This window comes from Hyperolius riggenbachi, chromosome 1 (assembly GCF_040937935.1).
Source record: "Hyperolius riggenbachi isolate aHypRig1 chromosome 1, aHypRig1.pri, whole genome shotgun sequence".
In the NCBI taxonomy this organism is placed as follows: Eukaryota; Metazoa; Chordata; class Amphibia; order Anura; family Hyperoliidae; genus Hyperolius; species Hyperolius riggenbachi.
The window spans coordinates 232034331-232045745 of NC_090646.1; the positions used below are offsets into that span (position 1 = coordinate 232034331).

At 43.5% G+C, this 11415-nt stretch overlaps 1 long non-coding RNA gene across 3 annotated transcripts in view; it reads right to left on the minus strand.

Annotated features, from left to right (window-relative positions):
- Nucleotides 1–2557: 2557 nt before the first annotated feature.
- LOC137547285 (uncharacterized) overlaps nt 2558–11415 on the minus strand; it is a 131797-nt gene continuing 122939 nt past the window's right edge. For all 3 annotated transcript variants that reach the window (XR_011026552.1, XR_011026549.1, XR_011026551.1), the window contains one exon: nt 2558–2793. This is a non-coding gene — a long non-coding RNA (uncharacterized lncRNA). The remainder of the gene's footprint in view (nt 2794–11415) is intronic.

Here is an 11415-nt window from a genome sequence, read left to right on the forward strand (position 1 = left end):
CTTCCACCACTGTACCACTAAGACAATCGTGGTGGGACCTAGAAAATATATTGATGTGGCTAGGTAAAACTGCATCTTTTAATATAAACATTCCCATAATATGTTGGGCAGCGTACACCTAAAAAAGGCATCCTATAAAAAGATAGCCGCTTTCATTTTCTCCCATTATTGCATATAAGGGCAATAGGAAGTCTCAATTTTTAAAGAAAGCCTGAGGTGGGCTGATATAATAAAAAAAAAACGTAGGCTACCTGACCCTGGGTGCTGGGTGGATCAGATAGCCACCATCCCCGCCACTCTCTGCTGCTCCATTGTCCTTCTAGAGCCCACTTTCACTTTTGTGACTTCTGGGCCACGACACTGGAAGTAGAGAGATCTCTCTCTCTCCTAGCATTCAGAGAGGCGGGGGGAGTGGCAGTGGGCAGGGCCAGGAAGAAAGAGCTGGCCAATGGCTCTGGAAGCTCTGGAAACCCTGTAGGAACGCTTCTAGTGGGTGTTTGAGCAGGGAATCCCTCTCCTCCCAGTACCCTCTGAGATACTGACAAATATTGTCACTAACTTCGGGGAGGAGGGTAGGGTATAGCACGCCGGTGGGGAGCACAGAGGCATGTCAGGAGGCAGGGAACATCCTCTGTGTCCCATCTGCCCTCCCCCCGCACCACATCGGGTTCTCTTTAAAGGGGTCCTGTGGGGTATAAATAAAAGACAGAAAGTGTCACTTACCTGGGGCTTCTACTGGCCCCCTGCAGCTATTAAGTCCCACGCTGTCACTGAAATCCCTCCGTTCGTCGCGCCAGTGACCTGCTAATTATTCGTCTAAGTAGACAAACAGCACTGCAGCTGTGCTGGCCGCACGCGTGATCGGGAGCTTACTGCGCAGGAGCAGTACAAAGTTTTCTTGTACTGCGCATGCGCAGTAAGCTCCCGATGACGAGCACGGGAGCGAGGGCGCGCCGCAATGCTATTTGTCTAGTTAGACTAATAATTCGCAGGTCACCAGCGGTAATGAACGGAGGGGGCTTCAGTGACGGTGTGGGACTTAAAAGCTGCAGGGGGCCGGTAGAAGCCCCAGGTAAGTGACACTTTTTGTCTTTTTTTATACCCCACAGAACCAGGGTTAGACATCACCAGAGGAGGGTTAAAGTGTAAGCACCACGGGGGGTTAGGGGGTGGGCAGGGTTAAGGGTTAGGCATTGGTAGAGGGAAGGCTCTGTGTGAGAGTAGGGATAGGTCATAGTAAAATATCAGTTACCAATATTTTACTATCGGAATTAAGTAGTAGAATATCGGTAACTTAACTGATATTCTGCTAGCGGCAATAGCTAGTGCCCTTTTCTGTAGGCACCTTTATTACATGTTTGTGCATGCCTCCGGTGCACAAATTACCATTTATAGCCCTTAATTGCAGCTTTTAACATTGTCGCCTATGGAAGCACCATTTTTAACAGGGCACCTCTGGCGTCCTTTCTAGCTGCTTCGGTCACTCACTATTGGCCTATCAGTGCAAAGTAAGCAAAGCGCTTAAAGCGGATCCAAGATTAAAAACTAACTATAACAAGTAACTTGTCTAAATATCTTATCTAAAGTTTAGATAGTTTACATAGCATATCTAGCTGCAAAATTTTATGATTATTCATTCTTGTGATACAATGAGGGCAGCCATGTTCTGTTTGTCACATTGTCACAGGCTAAGGGCTGGAGATGCTATCAGCTTGGCTGTGTGTAAATTCAATCCCCTCTCCTCCTCCCTCCTCCCCTCTGCCTTTGATATCTCTGGCTAGTAACCTCCCCCTCCTCCTGCCCAGACTGAGCTCCGATAAGCCCTTGCTACTGTCGGAAAATGCCAAGGCTCTCTGAAAGGCTGTGGGCGAGACTTGTTTAGTTTATAGTGAATTAGACAAAATTAAAACAAAACAAAAAAAGTATTTGGCTTGAGGAATGCCCTATAAACTATATGAAAGTAACAATTATGCAATGAGTAAAAGTTTATCTCGGATCCACTTTAAAACACATTACAGAATAATAAACTTTATTAATATTAGCTTTTATAGCCTCCATATGTAAAATGTTAGCCATACAAAGAATCAGTACAACTTCAGTCACACAAGTAATTTACAAATAGGCAGCAAGCGGGTTAAAATATGGCAGTGATAATCCTGAAGTCAGAGCACCAATAAGTCACACACAGTAATTGGATGATAAAATAGCACATGAACTAACACGAGATTTACAAGCGCACGCTTCACATTGCAGCTCCAGATAAACGGCACTCATATTTTGTAGCACAGGAAACATTTATAGTTGGGTAGCTGCTGGATATCAGATTACATTATCATAGCCAGGTTACCAGGCTCCACAATCACTGTAAAACTAGTGAAAAAGGGGACTCATATATCATTGCAATCAATGCTGCAGACTGAAGTTACATTTTTAAGTATATTAAGTATATTCTTTTTTTTTATAGTAAGCGCTTGTCAGATTGAATGAAGCTACACAAAACATGCCAATAATATATTTAATTTTAAATAAGGAGGATATACAAAAAACAAACATCACTATGAATTTTCTTTGGGAAAGACAAAAAAAAAAAATGAACATAAACAGCAAATCTTATGATAGTCCAGCAGGGGGCAACCTTTTTTCAGCTATTTAATACCTAAAAGCTCAGTGAACAACAAGAGAAAATGTTGATCCTAATTGGAGCAGACAGAGGGATCCTCTATAATCCATCAACATCCTTTTCAAATTATGATTCTTAGGTGGGTGGCGTCTGAAATGCCAGCGCAGGCTTCTCTGTAATAGAGCCAAACAATTGTCAATTCCCGCTGCTGAATACACACTTGCTCTAAGACAGATATCGGAACATGTGACACACCATTTCATTTTATTTCTAATTTGTTAATGGAGGACGGCTGATAGGGCATAAAACCATATTTCCCATCAGCACCTTCTTGCTTAGGCTAATAGTATTTGAAGAGATGTGTGCGTTATCACGTAGAAGTGTGCTTTGTGACCGCTGAATCGCTGGAAATGTTTTCCAAAATGCAGCTATTATTAGGTCTGCAGGCTGCTGCAGAATGAAAGTTCCCTTGATGTAAAGTGCGTGCATAACGTTATACTGACGGTAAGTGTTTTGGTATAAGGCTAGGAATACACCAGGCGCAAATGCTGGCGTGGTGGAAAACACTAGAGACTTTTCCGTTAATGAAGGTCTATGGACCAAATGTAAAAACACATATATGTGCGTTTTACAGTGTGTGTTTTTGAAAATGCATATGCTACATAAGGGCCCAAAAAGCGTATCACAGCCGTTTTGCCGATCACCAGAGCACTACGATTTACATGTACATTGCGGTGCTCATTTCCCAGTAGCCTGCGTGATTTTCCCCTCAAACGCAATTGCTAGCTTGTGCGATTCTCGCCACGATTGCACTACGTTTCTGGCGGCTACAGAACAAATGGCGGCAAGTGAAAATTGCTGCAAGAGCAAGCAGCAGTGGAAAAGGACACGAATTAAAAATACAAAAAACACCACGCACATAATGTATCTTAATGGAAATATGATACTGTATTTTATTACATTGATAGAGGGAAAATATTGAAAAACGCACCATAAATGCATGAAAAGCACACATGGGAAACACAAATATACAAAAACGCACAAAAAAATGAAAAAAAAAATGCACAGTGCAGAAAACATGGTTTTCTGCACTGCCTAGTGTGCTCCCAGCTTAAATTGGAAAGACAACAAACATATTTCTACTCAAGTAAAATCTTTTCTGCACAAAGCAGGTTCTAGTCTGAAGACTACTAACTGATCTGACAATCAAGCTACATACACACTTACAATGACGATCATTAGGAATAACATTAACATGTGATCGCTGACTGGAAAATCTCTTAACCAAAAAACCTCATGTAACATATAAAGACTGGCTTTATGGTAAAGCGAACAATCAATTTTGAATATTGTGCACATGCAGTAGAGAAGTGACATCAGAGTTTGTTGGGTCATCAATTCTGATGGTTATTGGGCAGATATCACGAACCGTACAATGTAATTAGACACCGATTTTAGCAGCACAATGCTCCTGCCCCATTGCACCGCAAAAAAGTCAAACATTTGACCCTGTAGCAGAGTGCCCCGACAGGGTCATATGCAAGGCTACGCCCCTGCTCAGTGACGTACTCCCCGCACCGGGATGCCTCGTTTACACTACCTGCATCGCTCATAGACTTGCATTACAGCATGCACCATGCGTCAGGCATGGTGCATCCAGTAAAGTGCTGAATCCCTTGCGTCAGATCAGCAACTTCCAGTGCAATGCATAAGGACTTGATTCACTAAACCGGGATAATTCATATATCACACCTTATCAAAGATATCACACCTTATCAAAGTTAACACACCTTATCAGAGTAGAATAGCGAGCGCTACGAACCCGCAGGGGCTCAGGGCAGGCCGAGTGCCATTGCCAATTAGCAGGCATAAGTTTGTAGCGCTCGCTATGCTACTCTGATAAGGCGTGTTAACTTTGATAGGGTGTGATATCTTTGATAATGTGTGATATCTTTGTATTTGAGTTATCACGGTTTAGTGAATCAAGCCCTAAGTGCACAAGGCTCCATTGACTTGCGTTGCTTTTGCAGCCCCTTGCTGTAGTAAAGGGTAACGTAACACGGGTTTCCAATGCAAGTGTAAAAGGGGCCTAAATTACATTGGGCACAATTCACTAAGCTTATCTCCTGTTTTTAATAATGATTTTGAGCTGTTTTTACTGTTATCACCATGGTGATAAACCATGTAGTTTTCACTAAGCAATTTACCTCAAACCTTAAAATAAGGATTCTCTCCTGAAGTTAAAGAGTAATTCCTGAAGTTAACGACAGAATCCTTAAATTAACAACTGAATCCTAATCTTAAAGAGACTCTGTAACAAAATGTTCAGCCTTATTTCTTCTATCCTATAAGTTCCTATACCTGTTCTAATGTGGTCTGTCTTACTGCAGCCTTTCCTAGTTGCACAGTGGCTGTATTATCCCTGTTATATAATTTAATCTTCTTTCCTCTGACGGCTTTGTCAGGCTCAGGCACTCAGGCTGAAATGTTCTGCACCGCTTGTTGTAGGCAGAAGCTATACTCACCCTCTCCACACCCCCTGCAGGCTCTGTATGAGTCACAGACTGAGCTCCTCTCAGCCTATCACATGCCATGTCTTTTGTTTGTAAACACTGCCTAAAACTGCCAATTACAAGCCATGATTGCAGCAGGGAGTGGCAGAAACAGCACTGAGGGGCCCAGGAGAACATAATGAATAGAATGGTATGCTTTTTATTGTAAGAATTTTAGAGTACAGATTCTCTTTAAAGACAGGGGCCCATATGCAATTCACTTTTTCTCCTGAGTTTTCTCCTAGGTGATATTTTTACATCTTGTCATAAAATGCCCTTTAAACCCCCAGCAAATAAGATAGTACTTTTTCACCAACTTATAGGTACTTTTTCAATGGTAAAACACTTCAAAGTTATTTTAACCACTTGAGGACTGCAGTGTTAAACCCCCCTTAAGACCAGGCCATTTTTCATTAAATTGCCCACTGCAGCTTTAAGGCCAAGCTGCAGGGCCGCATAACACAGCACATAAGTGATTCTCCCCCCTTTTCTCCCCACCAACAGAGCTCTCTGTTTGTGGGGTCTGATTGCCCCCCAGATGTTTGTTTGTTTATTTATTTTTGTTTATTTGTATATGTTTTCAATAAAAAAAAGTGTTTTTTTTACTATTGTATAGGGAACACAGGGAGGGAGGAAGAGAGAGCCATCAAGCTCATGTATAGTCACACACAGCCACATACACACACAGCCACACACAGACAGACACAGCATCTCTCTCTCTTTCCTTTCCTGACTGCCATACACGGCACCTGCAGGCTAGCTGTGATCATGCTGTAGAGGAGACATCAGGAGGGGCGGAGCTATATCCTGCCTCCGTGTGCTCCTCACCTCCCTATCTGTTGCATGTAAGAATAACTACAGACTTGATAACTTAAGATAAATTGGAACCAAGGATTGAACTTCATCAGAATCAGTAGCTGATACACCCTTTCCCATGAGAAATCTTTACCTTTTCTCGAATAGATCATCAGGGGAGACTTTATGACAGATATTGTGGTAAAACCCCTCCCACAGTGTAATGTCAGGCCCTTAATCCTGCCAGTTTCCTGTCTGAGAGCCTTGTTGCATTGTGGGAAATAACAGCTGTTTCCAACTGCCAAGCAACCAGTTTCTCCCTCTATGCATATGTATATCCTTTTAGCCTATCACATTGTTAGGGGGTGTGGTTATAATTAATGGAAGTTGGTGCTGATTTTTTCATGTCTGCCAGTAGTAAAGATGATTATGTGCATGCTGATTGTGGATCAAACAATATGAACAAATTACATAGCGAATATCAATAATTTATTGATCTTTCTTCTATTTTTTAACTACTCACTTTCCAACATATTTATTTTTTTTCCCCCTTTTCACTTTAGTTCCTCTTTAAGAACAGGAGTGATAAGATAATACTCTCACCGTGAAAACGTATCACTATACTTTAATAAGGCCTAGTGCACACCAAAAACCTCTAGCAGATCTTCAAAACGCTAGAGGTTTTTGAAGCAGATTTCAGAGCGATTCTAGGCATGTTTATAGACGTTTTCTAAACATGCCTAGCGTTTTTTGGAGCGTTTTTGTGTAGCAGATTACAAATATTGTTACAGTAAAGCTGTTACTGAACAGCTTCTGTAACAAAAACACCTGGAAAACCGCTCTGTCAGAGCGGTTTTCCACTTTCCTATACTTTAACATTGAGGCAGAAACGCCTCAGAAATCTAAAAAATGCTGCAGCCCCCAAGTTTGCATTTGTGGAAAAAACGAACCGCTCTGGTGTGCACCAGCCCATTCACTTTCATTAGCCAAGCGGTTTTCCCCCTGCAAGCGTTTTAAAAAACGCTCCAGAACCGCTCTGGTGTGCACCAACACTAAGGCATGCTTCTTTAGTGAATTAACACTTAAAATATGTGTGGTGATAAGTTTTCACTTGCCTTATAATCACCAGCGTGGTCTTAGTGAATTGTGGCCATTAGTTCCAGAGCATGGATGCGAAATGTCACTTTTTGCACATGCAGTATTCGAATGACATAATCATTCACAATATCGTCGTGTGTAAACAACATTATTTAAATTACATGTTTTTTCCTTTTAACAGATAATGTTGTTTGATCGACGTCGCTTGTTTTTGAGTGCTGACCTTAAAAGCAATAATAATTTGTTTCATTCAACACCACCCTGAAGTAAAACTGACTGGCTGGTGTAATACTTTTAGTTGCATTAGAGCAGTTAGTGGACAGCATTATAAATCTGTAAAATGTCGCATAAACCCATTTTGTGGTTTATGAAAGCCTAAATATTTTTTAAACAGCTGTCATTTGGTTTTAAAGTGACCTGGTCCTGTAAAATAGTAAGGTGTGGAAGGTTTATTTGTAATGGTGGCTAGAGATGGGCCGAACGGTTCGCCAGCGAACGGTTCCAGGCGAACTTTGGGAACTTTCCCGGAAGTTCGGATGGCCCCCATAATGCTACCTTAGGGTCAACTTTGACCCTCTACATCACAGTCAGCAGGCACATTGTAGCCAATCAGGCTACACTAAGTCCTGGTGCCAATCCCCCCTGTAAATAAGACAGGGAGTGCCAGCCATTACACTCACTCGTGTGCCTGCTATAGTGAGAGTAGGGCGAGCTGCTGCAGACTGTTTCTCCTAGGGAAAGATTAGTTAGGCTCTTGGCTTGTTAGCTTGCTCCTGGCTGATTCTTATTGCTATAATAGCACCCCACAACAGCTCTGTTGAGAGCTAATGTTCTCCTGATGTGTTTTTTTTTTGTGTTGCCCACTGACACTGCATTATAATAATTGCAGTATTTGTATAGCGCCTTTAAAACACCAAGTGAAAGAACTACCGTATATAGTTGAGTATAAGTCTAGAAATTTAGGTCTGACTCACTAAATAAAAGTATAGGGGTCGACTTATACACGAATCACAGGCAACACTGAGCACACTGAGTAATGAGTGTACTATTAGTGACATTCCCATTTGCAGCAATTTACCCAGTGGTAAGTGACACATTATTAATGGAAATGTCAAGAAAGCACAGGTCTGAAAGTTCTGGCAACAACAATTAACAAGGAAAGGGGCAGGGGGAAAATCTTGGACTGCAGGAAGGGGAGTGAATAATTGCTACACTTGGGGGGCCTGGAAGAATTATTGGCTGCACTTAAGGGACAGGAGGAGTTTATGGCTGAAATACTGTATGCAGTGCATTCAGTAACCTCTCCTGGTCCTCAAGTGCAGCCATTAACTTGAGTCAGTAACAAATTCCAGCTTGAGAGGGTCAAATGTTGCAGTTGACTTATACACGAGTCGAGTGTATTCAAGTATTTACGGGTAATAAACTATTGTTCCGTGAAAAGTTTGTCACCCGAACACCTTTAGAACAATCTCAGTCTAGATGGACTGACAGATCGCAACTTAGGCCTTGACTCCAAGGGCCTTAAATATAACCACTATGTCTCAGCTGCTTTTGACTCCAAAGCTCCCTTATGCATTAAACATTCTGCACCATTACATAATGTTTACTGGTTTGACAACTCTGTAAATGAACTAAAGAAAGAGTGGCGCAGACTGGAATGACAAACATCAGTCCTCTGAAGACAAACATTTCTTAATTGCTCACCAGAAAAAAAAATATCAACTACTGATCAAAAAGAAAAAGTCCTTATTTATGTCTCAGGAGGTTACAAATGCAGCCAACAGACCAGTCCAGCTTTTCTGCGCAGTTGACAATCTCTGCAACTTGCAGGAAATCCAGCATCAGACCTTCACAGGACCTGTGTGAGAACTGTGCCTACTTCATCTCAGACAAAGTCTCCTCCATATGATCTGCCATTCAATTCACCCTCTCCTCATGCATATCTCCTTATGCACAGTGGACTGGAAACCCCCCAGCTGCTAATGGCCATGCAGAGAAGCAGACTTCTGGATTGCCTGTTTTTTCAATAGGCACAGTAATATTCTCGACTCTAGAGTAGAGCGAAGTGGAGAAGGCATACCTTCTCCAGTGCCATGTTTAGAGATGGCCAGAACGGTTCAACTTTGAACCGATTCGCGTGAAGATCGGTGGTTCGCGTTCACAGTGAACCGCGTACTTTATGCGCGTTCGACCCACCCCCTATACTACATCATTAGGCTGAACTTTGACCCTCTACATCACAGTCAGCAGACACAGGGTAGCCAATCAGGCTACACTCCCTCCTGGAGCCCCCCCCCCCCCCATATAAGGCAGCTGCATCGACCATTATCTCACTCGGTGTGGCTGCAGTAATTAGAGAAGGGTTGCTGCACAGATTAGGGAAAGCTTAGTTAGGCTCGTGTTAGGCTTGTTAGCTTGCTCCTTGCTGATACTTATTGCTAAGTGTTTTTTTTTTGTGTGGCCCACTGACACTTGCATATACAGACCTGTCAGTCGCAGGCAGCTGGCCCTTGCTAATTTCTATACTGTGCAAGGCCCAGCACATTCAGTGACTACCTTTTCACTGCACCTGTGTGGGACAGCTGCACATTTGTAATACCAGTCACTGCATACCTGTACATGTTTACTGCACCTGCGTGACAGCAGCACACAGTGTTATATACCAGTCACTGCACCTGTTCACGGTATCTGTGTGTGTGACAGCTGCACATTTGTAATACCAGTCACTGCATACCTGTTCACGGTACCTGTTTGTGTGACAGCTGCACATTGTATTGATACCAGTCACTGCATACCTGTTCAGTGCACCTACGTGACAGCACGCAGTGTTATATTATATACCAGTCACTGCATACCTGTTTACGGTACCTGTGTGTGTGACAGCTGCACATTTGTAATACCAGTCACTGAATACCTGTTTGCGGTACCTGTGTGTGTGACAGCTGCACACTGTTTTGATACCAGTCACTGCATACCTGCTCAGTGCACCTACATGACAGCACACAGTGTTATATTATATACCAGTCACTGCATACCTGTTCACGGTACCTGTGTGTGTGACAGCTACACATTGTATTGATACCAGTCACTGCATACCTGTTCAGTGCACCTGCGTGACAGCATGCAGTGTTATATTATATACCAGTCACTGCATACCTGTTCACGGTACCCGTGTGTGTGACAGCTGCACATTTTATTGGTACCAGTCACTGCATACCTGTTCACTGCACCTATGTGACTGCACATTGTATTAGTCAAGTCAGTGCATACCTTTCACTTCATCCCCCCCAATATGGACAAAACAGGCAGAGGCAGAGCCAGATGCAGGCCACCCGGCAGGTCTGTTCGAGGTAGTGCTGTCGTGATTTTGTGCGACCCTGGACCAAAGTACAGTGTTCAGAAGAAGGTACGTGCCATCAACCCCTAAGATTGTCAGGACGTAGTTGACTATTTAACACAGAACACCTCACCTTCCTCAGCTTCCGCACGGAACCGTGACATATCTTCCTTCTCCTGCTCTGATTCTGGCACCCCACTTAACACTCAGTCAGCCGCCACCACCATGTGTTACCAAGTGCCATCATCCCAGGGCTCAGCAGTGTGGAAATGTTTTTGTGTGTCTGCCTCACATGAGAGCAATGCCATCTATAGTCTCTGCCACCAAAAATTGAGCCGTGGAAAGACCAAGACCCGCGTAGGGACAACTTCCTTCCGAAGGCACATGATGACAAAGCACAAACTGCAATGGGATGACCACCTGAGTAAGAGCAGCACACGAAAGCAAAGCCACACACCGCAGTGGAAGATACCAGGCCGCAATTATTTCTCAAAAAAGGTGATACCCAAACTGTACCGTGATGTTGAAAGGCAAGTGCTGTCATCTCTGGCAAACAGCGTTGGGTCAAGGGTCCATCTGACCACGTGGTCTGCAAAGCATGGTCAGGCCTGCCCGAAGACTAAGTCAGTCCCCACACACAGCATCTCTGCCTGCACGTCATGTGACTGCCTGCCCCAAGACTAAGTCGGTCCCCAGTCCCCACACAGCATCTCAGCCTGCAGGCCGCTTGACTGCCTTCTCTGCCACCACCAACAGGGTCCAGGACTGCAGGTGGATTCCTGAATTTTTAAGGCCGCTGCTAGCAGCGGCTGCTATAATAATTTTTCTGGTGTGTGTACATGCCTGACTAATTTTTCTAGCTGCACTGCGGCTGCAACAACAAAACAAAAGGCATGTACATGTGTCAATACCCCTTCGTGATTGTTACCTTGCCGCGGTGAAGGGGCTTGCGTATCACAATGAAGCAATGACCGCGGGCTATATGAAAGTTTTGGGGGGCACACCCAAGATAA